Source organism: Equus asinus, chromosome 26, assembly GCF_041296235.1.
Source record: "Equus asinus isolate D_3611 breed Donkey chromosome 26, EquAss-T2T_v2, whole genome shotgun sequence".
Lineage (NCBI taxonomy): Eukaryota > Metazoa > Chordata > Mammalia > Perissodactyla > Equidae > Equus > Equus asinus.
This window is the reverse complement of record NC_091815.1, coordinates 15614977-15627365: the sequence shown is the minus strand read 5'-3', so window position 1 is coordinate 15627365 and position 12389 is coordinate 15614977. Positions and strand designations below refer to the sequence as shown.

Here is a 12389-nt window from a genome sequence, read left to right as displayed (position 1 = left end):
TTGCAGGTGCTGTGGGGTCCCTGCCCGTATCCTGTCCCCCTTCCCACCTCGGTGCATGTCAGCCCCACTGCCAACAGCCAGCACCTGCATCTCTTTCCTGAGGGCTCCTTGTCACAGGGCACACCACCCCAGAAAGGCCAGGGCCGCAGCCACTCCAGGAGCGGTTCTCAACAGAGACGGACAGGAGCTGGTGCATAAACCCCCAGGGGGGGATGACTCAGCTGTGGTCTCCAGGCTCCGAGAACTCCCCAGGGGAGCTGTTTCAATTCCCACGGTGGCACACAGCCTGGTAATCCCTCAGTGTTGGCTGCCTTCCCTTCCCTGTCTCCTTCCTTCTCCCCTCCAGATATTTCAGGATCTCTCAAACAAAAGACTTTTGCTCAAATCTTCATCTCAGGATCTGCGTCTGGGGCAACCCAAACTAGACAGTCGGGGATCTAGGTGTGGGGTGTGTGTGGTCCCACCATATTAACCAGAAGTACAGGACTATCCAGGACGTGCCATTCCTCGGGGATGTTGGATAACTCCTTAGTGTAATATTATATGTAATAATTGCAACTGTAAGAACTTACGCATTATTTCCAGAGATTTAGTTGTTTTAGCCAAATTGTAGTTTGCTTGTCTTCTTCTATTAGCAGCCCCCAACTTCCCTTTGGGGAGCACCCTTCTCCCAGCCCCGTCCTTAGGTCTAGTGAGAGGCTTATGACTCATGCCCAGCCAACGAGAGTGCCATGTCTCCCTGGCCTCTGTGATTGGCTCTCAGTTTGGTGCATAGCCCAAGCCAGACCAGTGAGAGGCAGCCCCAGGACTTTTGCTGGAGCTTTAAGGAAAGAGGTGGTCTCTTTCCACTGGCTGCTGAACTAGTGGGATGTGAGCCTGGAGCCGTGGGAGTCGTCACACGGAGGGGCCTGCTCAGGACCCAGTCAGCCCCAAGGACAGCAGAGCTGGGAGGTGGAGGGAGAATCGGGCCTGGTGATGGTGTTTGCATCCTAGATCCAGCCACACCTGTCTTTCCAGTCCCATGAGTTGTTTTTCTTACTTGCATTCAGACCAGTCCTCACCCTGCTGCTGACCTGGGCAGAGGGTTTCTCTGGGGGCACACAGGCTTCCCTTCTCAGAAACTGCTTTCCTGGTGGGGTCGTGGTACTGAGAAGAAAACTCCTGGCTCCGGTGCCAGGCCCCCCTGGAAGATCACCCTCCGTGAGGACCGTAGGCTGGCTCTGGTCTTCATCCTGGGCATGGGTGTATTGGGAAACTTGCTGACAAATAAAAATGGCAAGCAATAGGATATATTGGAGTATATGAGGAAGACATTTGGTATAAACCTAATTCGGCCTGACTTTGTTTTTCCAAAAGGGCCTGACTGTGCCATTGAGCATGCGTTCTATATCTGCTTAGACATTTTGAGATAAAGGTGCAACTTCCCTCCCCCTCCAACGTTGGCATCTCCTTAAAGATTAAGCATCTTTCTTTAGGCTGGGAACTGATTGCAGCGCTCATCTGTGACCACCCAGCCCGAGGCAACGGACCTGCCACCCCGTGGCGTTCACTGAGACAGCAGACCTACCTGCTGTTTCCATCAGTCGCTGTGCTGACAGAGCAGCCTCATGACTATTGTAAAAGGGACATTTCAATCATATGTGAAACATCCTCTTTGAGGGTATATAACCACCCTGTATACCCCCACTTCTTTGGAGTGCTCTGTTCCTTTGTGGAAAGACTCTCCCGGGTTATAATCCTCAGATTTAAGCTCAGAATAAACTCACCCAAATTTTCATTTATAGATTGGTTATGGATTATTTTCGTTGACATTGCCTTTGGTGGTCTTTTCCAGAAGAGAGGTGAGCAGAGTTTGGATGAAGGGTAGGACACAGCAGCAGTGTGAAACACCGGGTAACAGGTGTCAGGCCTGTGCTACTCCTGCAGTCTCACACTGGGAGCATGGTACCACGTGGTCCTCTTGGCCCCGTGGAGCTCACAGACAGACCCTGCTGCATTCAGCGGGTAGGGTCTCCCTCAACATTGTGTTGCTGCCCCAGATGGGCTCTGCCCTAGACCCCATGGGTGGTTTGGTCAGAGATGGTGGCCGTCTTTCAGCTGACCAGTGAGAAGCGGGGTCTGGTGTGGAAGGCAGCACGGCCACAGCTGGGAAGAGCAGTTGAAACAGGAGGGTCTGGTCCTTTTTGCCGCTGAGGACACAGACATGGCAGGACAGGACAGACACAGATGGGGACGAGGGGTGGGAGAGGGAAGTGCACGGCCCGTGTGGGCCAGATCCCATCACAGATGAGGGCGGGAGACACCAGGGCTGTAGGGAAACGAGATTTCCAGGAGGCTGGGGCACCAGGATGGACGGCTGAAGACACCCTGGGGACTGGGCAAAAGGGACGATGCAGCAGGCCGCTTTGACACGGCCGGTTGATGCAACTGCCTGGAAATGCTGTGTCAAAATGTACAATCACTGTTTTTAGTTAATCAGTAATGTTCCCGTCCCGTCCCTGGCAGATGACGGGTGAGGCTCAGGACTGCGGTCCCATTTGATCTGATTGGATCATTACTTGGTGAAAAGAATTACACGGCTGAAAGTTTCATGGTTTGGTGTGTAGGCTGAGTTAAATGTCCCTGTGTAAAAAAAGCCCCATCCAAATGTCATTGACAACTCACTCCTTATTGTATCTCAACCAGCAAAAATCTTCCTTTGAATCTTTGCTGTGGAGCAAGAGGTTTCTCCTGTTGGGTGTGGGCGCTCCCTCAGCGAGACTGCAGAGGGCTGAGTGTGTTCTCCTGGGTTGGTACCGCAGTGCCTGCTACTCCAAGCACGGGCTGTGCACACGTCAGCACCATCTGAGGGCTTGCTAGAAACGCAGACTCTCAGACCTTACCGCAGACCTGCATTTTAACAAGACCCTCTGGTGACTGGTGTGCCGAGACAAGTGTGAGAAGCACTGATATCATGGCGGTCCATTACAGGACCTTCTCAGAGGACAGCGGCCCCTGTTCCCGCACCAGCAGCAGCAGTGGAGCTGGCAGCCACCTCGGATAACACGACCCCACTCCTTGTCATATTCGATTGGATTAGGGCTTGTCCTATGGCCCAAGGTTGGCCAGTCAGAGCCCTTCTCTGGGAATTTGGATTAGGACTCTGTGCATGTGTGTGTGTGTGTGAGAGAGAGAGACACGCACACCCTCTAGTTGGACAGCTGGATGCACTCCACGTGTTCTCGGGAGTGGGTCATCTTTCAGCAGCTGCAGAGCCCCGAGCAAAGGGAGCCAGTTGGTAGGGAGAGAAGACTGAAGCAGGTGTGTTTGACGACGGGCAGTGATGGCTTTTACGGTCTGGCTCCAGCCCCCTCCTGAAGCGCAGCTGCAGTTCCACCCTTGGGTTCCGTGAGGCCCCTCTGTATCCTGAGAAATCCCCCTTGTTGGCCTAGGGTGGCCTGAGTTTGCTTGTGTCACCCCAGCTAGTTTGTGGTGGCAGCGATGGAAGCTGCCTCTGGTTATCTTCAGTTGGGGAGAATCTCTTGGTGGGGGAAGGTGTTGGGGGTTCCTGGGAGGCAAGTGGCACCAAGGGGGCTGGGTGGGCGGGCAGCAGAGGCCACAGCCCGGGCGTGCAGCAAGGACAGTCAGGTAAACACCTGACACTGGAGTGGCTGAGAGCTGCTCTCTCAAGCTGCGTCCCCACCCCCTCAGACTCGGTGGCTCCGAGGCCACCCTGAGGTGGGGAGGGGGTAGATCTCGCCACTGCAGCTCCCTCCCATCAATCTGCACACCCAGAGCATGGAAATCCCCAAGGAAACACCCCATTTATGCCCTGATGAAGGAGGAGTGGATGCTGGAGAGCCCCAAACTGCAGAGCTCCGTGTCTTGCTCTGAGCCAGGGGCAAGGTCTTGTGTGGAGGCAATTTATTTGGAGGTGATTCCAGCAAGTGGGAGGCAGGGAACAGAGAGAGTGAGCCTGGAAGGAGGAAAGCCCATAAGGATGTGCTGTCTAGGTCGCTGCTGTGGGCAATGGCCTCAGCGGTACCCTGAGAAGCCGGCAGAATGAATGTCTTCCAGAATGATCCACTGAGCACGTAGACGCAGGGGTCTTCACCCACGGGATCCTTCAAGCGCCACGCCACCCAGTGTGCTTCCGCCTGGCCTGCTCTTGAGCTGCACAGGCTCTACGGCTTGGAGGGAACCCCGGGTGGAAGAGCAGAGAACACAGGCTGCACCCTTGAGGTGGGGCCTCAGTCAGCGTCCAGAGTGCCCACCACAGCTGCGAGAGGTCAGGGGCTGAGGGCATGGCCCAAAGAGCGTCTGCTCCAGTCACAGCACACCCACAGGCCACACCTCCAGCTCCCGGTGCCACGCAACCCAGATGCGGGGACATGTGGACGCCCCCACACTGAAAGGGCCGAAGGAAGATCTCAGGTGGCATTTGGGAATGATATTCCAGGGAAAATTCTCCTTTCACTCTCTACTAATGGCACAGATTGGGAACTTTATTTATAGTAACAAGCGAGGACAAGATCTCGGAACTCTCTCTGGTTTCCTGGACTTCCTTCTACCATTTCTATTTTGTAGAAAACACACAGAGTTGCATGCCAAACCCCATACGTCTCTAATATATAAAAATCAATTGCTGAAATATTTCCTGCCTGATAGACCATTTTCTTAGTCTCTGCCTCATAAAATTTAGGGGGGAAATGGAAAATTTCTCATTTATTTGACTGATTTTCGTTTTCTACACGGTCAACAAATGCATCCTTTGGACCCGGAGCTGCCTGTACATTTATGAAATCTCCACTCGGCACCGTCCCGGGTGCCGCTCCATGCACAGGATGCCCGGCTCTGCCAAAGCGAGGAGCTGACATTTCTTCAGTTTTCTTTGACCAGAATTTTCCTTGTTATTTTTGATCTGTGGTGTGCCTGGCTCCCCCCACCTCTGCCTCCATCATGACAGGCCCTCTGATTCACGCGGCAGGTCCGTCTCCCAGGCACCGCCTGCATGGAGTGGACGCGCCGCTCCCAGTGGCTGACTCAGCTTTCGGCAGATGCCGCGTGTCACAGCCCTGTCCAGACAGCTCTCCCTGTTCACACACGGGCTCAGAGACTCACATGGGTGCCTTTGCCAGACAACCCGAGACTCACTGGTTCTTGTTTCCACATCTTGACACACCTCAGAGAGAAATGCAACAAGGTTGCCACTTCTGTGACAGCTGCTTGTGCAAAGGCACCGAGTTTTGCCCAAATGATGGTGGCTTCGGTGGTAGCGGAAGTCCCAATGTGTCTGTGTCTGTAGGGCTCTCCAAGCACCAGGGCGACTGAGGGAGGGCTCTTAAAGGCCCGATCAAATGCCACTTCTATTCAGTTCCACGAATGGGTGATGACCCCTGCTATGCCTCGTCACAATTAATTATTCCTCCCCCAGGTCTCTTTCTACCCCACTTCTGTGCTTGTCATGGTCCAACTTGAATTCCAGTTAACTGTGGGTGTGTTTATCCCTCCTGCTGGACCACCAGCTCCTCTAGGGGTGGGGGGCATTCTCCCATGGTCCTCCTTCTCCAATGCAGGGCTGTTGATGGAATAAGTCAATGTGTGTTTGTCAAATGAATAAAAGTGGCCAATGTCCAGCCTCTGCAGACCTCGTGGGTGCACAGCCCATAGGGCACCCACCCTGCCTCCCCTTCCTCTGAGTCCTGGTTGCCACCCCTCTTGTGCTTGGGCCAAACAGACCCATCTTTTGTGGTGGTGGGACGTGGTGGGTCCCCCAGTCCAGGAGGACCTCAGGCTCCCTCCCTAAGGGCTCCGCTCCACGCCCGCCAGCACAGGGCCGGGGCTGAGCAGCCGCACGTCCCCAGGGAGCCTCTGCAAATGCTCTTCTGAAAGCCGCTGGGAAGTTACATCTTTGTCAGTGAATCTTCCTTTTTGTGTATATGAAATTGTCTTTCCTTTAATTAAAAAATATTTTATTGCTTTTACCTTATTACAGAAGTAATAAATGTTCATCCCAGAAAAGGCGAGCCTCACAGCTGGGCACACGAAGCCCGGCCGCCCAGACGTGAACCTCCAGCCTCGATTCCTGTGTGTGCTTCTCTTCCTCTACAGCAAAACTGGGATTCAAATCCCATTTTAAACATGCTCCAGGAGCTTCTACTTAAAGGAATTCTAAAGCGATTCCTTTTGGGATGTGAATAATTCCCCTGGGATTCATTTGTGCTACTGGCTCAGGCAAAATCTGGAAGTCATAAAGTGTTTACGGTTGGGTGTGTCTGGGTCTGACAATCTTTGAAAATTTCTATCTCAGTTTCTGCCTCCATATCCGTCCATCCGTCCATCCATCATCTGTTAGCCTATCATATAGCTCCTAATTGAGTGTTGAGAGACTGACATGAAGAGACAGGCAGAGCAGCCAGGTGGGGTTGGTGAGCACCCTCCGCAGGGAGCCTCACGCAGGCAGTGCCACATATTTATGGCGTTCCCCGAGGTCTGGATTACACGGCAAAAGATTAACATCCTGCTGCACAAATTAAAAATACTCTATTATTTGCAGCATGGAGCGGACTAGCTGAAGATCAGCATCTTCTCTTTGAACAACATAATTGAATGTCTCTCAGCCTGATCCCCTCGCTGTATTGATTTGAATTAATTACTTGTGCATTTGTAATCTCCTGGCTTCCCCAGCCCAGGGGTGCCCCACATTGCAACACTGCGTGGCTGCCTCCTCCCAGCCGTGCCCCCTCGTCTGGAAGCCTTTGACAGTTCTAAGGACAATTAATCAGTCAAATGGAGTCAGTTTTTGCTGATAAAGAAGAGTTTTCCCTGTAACACTGACACTCCATTTTATGGGAACGAATGGTCTGAAAGTGACTGTGGTCTGCCTTAGTTAAAAGCACTGATCCATTAGGACCCAGTTTGGAGAAGCTGTGGGAGGTGGTGGTGGTGGGATCAAATGTTTACCCTCGAGGGGCTTAGAGCTGGGCCAGCGTGCGGCGGCAGGGGGCTTGAACATGCCAAGCCTTTTGGTGATTAGGGAGCAGCAAACGTCCAGCAGCAGCCAGGGCATTGGTCTGTTACGCAGGTAAGAGTATGTCAACGGACCATGTTGTAGACACACTGCAGACCTTCTCCCAAAGCAAAATAGAAAATTTTGTATCCTGTAATTTACTGGCAAAGAAAAGGCACAGAAAAATCAACACTTGCCAGGAAAGGAAAACTCAGGTTATCTGCAATCCAATTCAGCTTCTTCAAAAACCGGATCTATGTTATTCGACAACATCAATCATCCGCTTTGGGAATAGGATTCTGGTTACCTGTAAGCTTCGTTTGCTCCAGCCCTCTTTGAGGAGCATTCTGAGTGGCTGCAACGCCTTCTGGCCCTCTAAGGCCGGTAAAGAGACCACAGCTGTCAGAGGCTGCTGAGGGCCGAGGTGGGACGGAGACGGGCACAGGGCCTCCTGGGGGACACTTGTCGCCCACAGGTGTTCGCAGATCGTGTCCCTGCATGAGGCAGGCTGGGTGGGGCGACGGGGCATGGGAGGGCACGTAAGGAAGGGGGGAGGCTGTGCTTTCATAGGGGACAGCTGCTGCTTGGCACCCACCAATTGTTACCACGTGAGAATGTGGGCCTTGTGTGGCCACATATTGTGATTTTTTCAAGAGAAGCCAGAAGTTTGGATTTTCACTTGAGAGTTCCCGAAATTGTAAAGCAATAATAAAAATCCTCGTGGCTGCCAAACAAAAGATGTCTGTGAGGGAGATGTGGTTCAGGAACTGTGCTTTGCTACCTCTGGGTGGGAGACTGAGTTAGAGGTGAATTTGTCTTGGGGGCTGTGGAAAGGGAAAGTTGATATTTTGTTTTTGTTTTAATATAAACCTCTGGTAGGACTCGGCCTTTTTTTCTTCTTTTACTTTTCACTTTACCTGCACAGCAGGGATTAATCCCTGTCCTTGTTTATGATAGGCCCTCAACATTGATTAGGGTATGGCATCATTCATTCATTCACTTAAAATAATGTGGTAAGTACCCTAACCCACCACTCAGTTTGAAAACTAAGACCTTGATAACTCCCTGCACCCGCTGGGGGCTCCTCCTTCACCCGGTCCCTCTGCCTCCCCTCCACCAAGGTCACCATGGTCCTCTGTCCATATACGTCACTCCCTTACTTTCCTTTTCAGGTCATTTCATCTCATCTATGTTTTTTAAAGAGACCGTCCATCTATCCATCCATCCATCCTTTATCTATCTAGTGCTTTTAGTTGGGGTTTAACTTTATAAAAAGAATATTATACTGTATGTAATCCTTTGGGACTTACTTTTTTCAACTGATAGATGCTAGGATGTAATTCGTTCATTCTGACTCTTGTGCACTGTTCCATCATGAGAATGTGTTACAGCATATCCGTCTGTCCCTTGTCTGTTTCCAGGCTACGTGAATGGGGCTGCCATGAACTTTTGTTTACATGCTCCCCGGCGCACAAGCAAGGCTTTTGCCACTTAGGAGTGGAACTGCTGGGCCGTGGGGTGTGTGAATGTGCCATTTTGAGAGTTAGTGCCAAAGCATTTTCCCATGAGGCCGCACGATTTACACTCCCACAATCAACACATAAGAGATCTTGTGACCCACATCCCCTCCAACACTTGGGATTGTCAGACTTTTTAGCCTCTGGCAGCTGAGTGGGCATCACTATCATGGCCTTGAATTGCGTTTCTCTGCTCGCCGTCGAGGCTGAGGCCTTGTCTATATTCACTGTCCATATTTCTGTGGTTCCCGTCGTCTGTCCATCCCCACCGCACCGTTCGTGCTTGTCTTCCTGGTCTCTAGGGGTTCTTTGCAGACGCTTGACAGTAGCCGTTTGCTGCTTGCCTTGTGTATGTCTTTTCACTTTCTTTATGGTGAGAAACAAATGCTCTTGATCATAACATACTCAAATTATCCATCTTTTCTCTTATAGTTACCACTTTTTGGGTCTGATTTAAGTAATCCTCTCTGACTTCAAAATCTGAAAGATAACGTCCACATTTTCTAAGAGTATCACTTATCACTTCCTCCTTTCAAAAAAGTCACGTGCAAGGAACAAATCTGATTTTCATTGGGTTTTGGCCAGTTGGTGTCTAGTTAGTGGCTGGGTGTGAAGTCATGTTTTCTGACTTGAAATATACTTGTAGTGCTCCACAGGTCTTTGTCATTTTACAGGTGTCACCGCTAGTGTTGTTTCCAGACCTTATCTCATGTGCCTTCGGCCACAAAATGGGGCAGGCCCCCCGGACGTCATGGGTTTTCCGGGCATTCTGGGGCTCCTGGGACCAGGTGTAAAGTTCTTATCGGTTGGTGAAGGCAGGGGGTGCTGAGGGGGCAGCAGCGCGCTGTGCGTCCAGGTTGGCTGAATGACCCCCGGTGGCGCTGGGTCACTCCACTGCTGAATCCTCCCCTGGCAGGAGGCAGGAGCACCTGAAAGCAGCATGCTGCTGAGCAGACGTGCCCAGGCACGCAGGGAGCACATGCGCCGGCTCTCCACTCCTCATGCAGGAAAAGCAGGCGTTGCACCCTGCGCAACGCCGGCGAACATCTCGGGGGGGATGGGTCTGTGTGGGGGAAGCAGTGCAAAGATGAGCAGGCACTGTAGCCCTGCTGCCAGTGCCAGAGCCCTTTAGCCACAGGCTCAGCTCACAACGGCAGGGTTGGTTCCATTCCAGCCGAGGCCAGCTGTGGGCCAGTCTGACTGAGCTCTTTTTTCTGGGTCAGAGTGGTGACTAGCAACGTGGGGTTGAAAGAGAACCAAAACTCAGAATGCCACTGCCTCTGGTCACATCATCTCCCGTCAACCTCTGAGAATTCCTGTCCTTCCCCCATGGCTACATACGAAACGCTGCCTGCTGCCTGGAGGAGGCATGGGTCAGCCACAAGAGGTGCTGTCAACCAGGGCAGCCCCTCTGTTACCTGTAGATTGCAGGGGCTGCTCTGCTGGGTCTGGGGAGTGACACCTCTCCTCCGCCTCCCTCTCCTGCTCTCTTCCACCCTCTCGCTCAGCCTCCAGGTGGGGTGACGTGTGCCCTGCCATCACCTCCCTCCTCTCCCCTCTGCCTCCTCACCCTCCTTTGAGTGTTAGTTGCAATGCGGACCCACAGTTCCACAGTCCCTCAAGCCCACCAAGTGGCCCTCAGAGCCTAGGACCAGAGCTCCTGAGCCACCCACAGTGTGCTCTTCTCAAATTGAAATATTCATCTTTGCCCTCGGACCCCAGCCCCTGTCTGCCCCGGACGGGAATCAAAATCCAAAAAAAAGGTGTCTTATTGAGGTGGTAGGTCCAATCCCACGGTTTCTATTTTTGGTGGGTGCCTGCCCCTCCTGGTTTGTATGCAGCCAGTAAAATTCAATGCAGGCTGCCCATTCTTTGTCTTCATCTTGGACCCCAGAGAGCAGGCACCCAGATCCCCATCAACCTACTTTGTGGATCCGCAGGTACACACTTCACTTCTCCTTCGAGTGCAGAACACTGAACCAGCAGGGATGCTGGTCTGTGGGGGTCCCAGGGTCAGAGAGACTTGCTTTTGCCTTCTGTGGACCCCAAGTCCTCCTCAGCCTTAGTCTGACTTCCATTTGCTTCTCTCGGGGGGGCCTCATCCAGCCTTATCCACGACTTCCTTCCCAGATGTCCTTGGTCCCCAAGGGGAGACCTCAGGGCTCGGCTCATTCCTCTGCGGGCGAGGTGCTGCCTCTCTGTGCAGAACAAGGGCGGCCCCGGAGAACAGTTCCCCAAAGCATACCTGTCGTCTCTCCCCTGTGGGCATCACCAGGGCCAGCTGCTCCGGGCAGGAACCTGGCTGATGGTGCGTATGCAGAGGCGTCGGGTTTTGACGAGGGGAAATGGCACCCAGCTCCCGGTCCCTGGAGTGATCTGGCACCACGTCAGCTCATCACTGACACGTCGTTTCTGTTCCACCTGGCGTGTGGGAAGTGCCCTTTTCTTTTCAAGCGCAGAGGGCCCATATTTAACGTGACATTAGTCCACTACAGTATTGAGTTGACTATAAAAAGAGAGGATCCTTCTGGACAGAATCACTATCCACAGGACAAAATGATTAAATTTACAGCTGGCTTGTTGCTGATCAATATAAATGAAATGTGAAACAACTTAATGTATCCACTAGAAGCAGCCGGCCAGTGCCTCCTCTCAGGCAGCCCAGGACGGCAGCTCCACGCCGGGGTCTCTGCACACGTGGAATTGTCCAAACACACTTTTCTTTTTTCTTTCCCCTCAGATAAATACGGCAGCCCCTTGCTGTGTCCGTGGGATAGGCTGGATGATGCTGCCATGACAGCCAAGCGCAGAGCTCGGTGGCTTGAAACAGCACGAGTTGGTTCCTCATCCACTGTGTTCCCGCGCTGGCAGCAGGGGAGGCTCCGCCCTCTCTGGAGACTCAAGGACCCAGGCTGGCACAGGACTTAGCATCTTGAACGTTGCCAGTCGTCATGTCAGGGGAAAAGAGCGCTTTGGAGGGTCTTGCACTTGCAACCAAATGCCTGGGGCTGAGAGTCATGCACACGCCTTCCGTTCACAACGCTCTGGCCAAAGCTGCTCACACGGCCCCACCTGCCACAGCCTGCCCGGGGGCTGGTCCTGACCACGCACCAGCTGGCCAGGAGAGGGAGGAATCCGATGAGCAATGTCAATGACAAGCACACTTGCTTAAAAACAGGCTAGATTTTAAATGAATCCATGGGATTTGGCGATTTAACGCAATGCTGTTGCCGAATGAGGAAGAGCCCCCAAGCCATGTCTATTTCTTCATGACTTGTGGAACCTGCCCCAAACACTGGCCTTTCAGAGGCTCAGAGCAATCTCTAGATGCACACAGAAAGAGTGCGGAGTGCCCCATCTTCCCCCCAAATTCCCTCCTCAAATAGCAGCGAATCCAAGAGCAGTGAATACATTCCGATGTCTGATCTCCAAGAGGGCAAAGGCACTGCACGATTACTTTACACCGAAAGGGGAAAGCGTGCTTCTTGCCTTATGCCACACCTCCTCCCAGTGACCTCCTTCCCTTCAGGACCCAGGCTGGTGGCCCCTCTCACTCCTGGCCCCATGAGGTGCCCTGTCCCCAGAGGAGGCTGGGCAAGTGCCCCTGTCTGCCCAGTGTGGCCTCTCCCATGCCCTGGGCTGCGCCCAGCCATGGGTGCAGGTGGCATCAGAGAACAGGAGGCCACGGCCTTCGGGCTGCACTGGGCACAAGGCTGAACATGCACGCATGCCTGTAGAAAGATTATGTCAAAGTCGTTTTTATTCAACTGTTATCCAGCAATATACAATTCAGTTTATAAACAAGTGTCTGACCTTGTTTCCAATCTTTATTTAAAAATAAATATTATTGACAGTGAATCTTAATTATGATAAGATGTCTCTTT

General features: G+C 52.5%; 1 long non-coding RNA gene across 1 annotated transcript in view; it reads left to right on the top strand.

Annotated features, from left to right (window-relative positions):
• LOC106834966 (uncharacterized) overlaps positions 1 to 12257 on the top strand; it is a 30094-nt gene extending 17837 nt beyond the window's left edge. The window contains exon 3 of the long non-coding RNA XR_011498381.1: positions 11246 to 12257. This is a non-coding gene — a long non-coding RNA (uncharacterized lncRNA). The remainder of the gene's footprint in view (positions 1 to 11245) is intronic.
• The last annotated feature ends 132 nt before the right edge of the window (positions 12258 to 12389 follow it).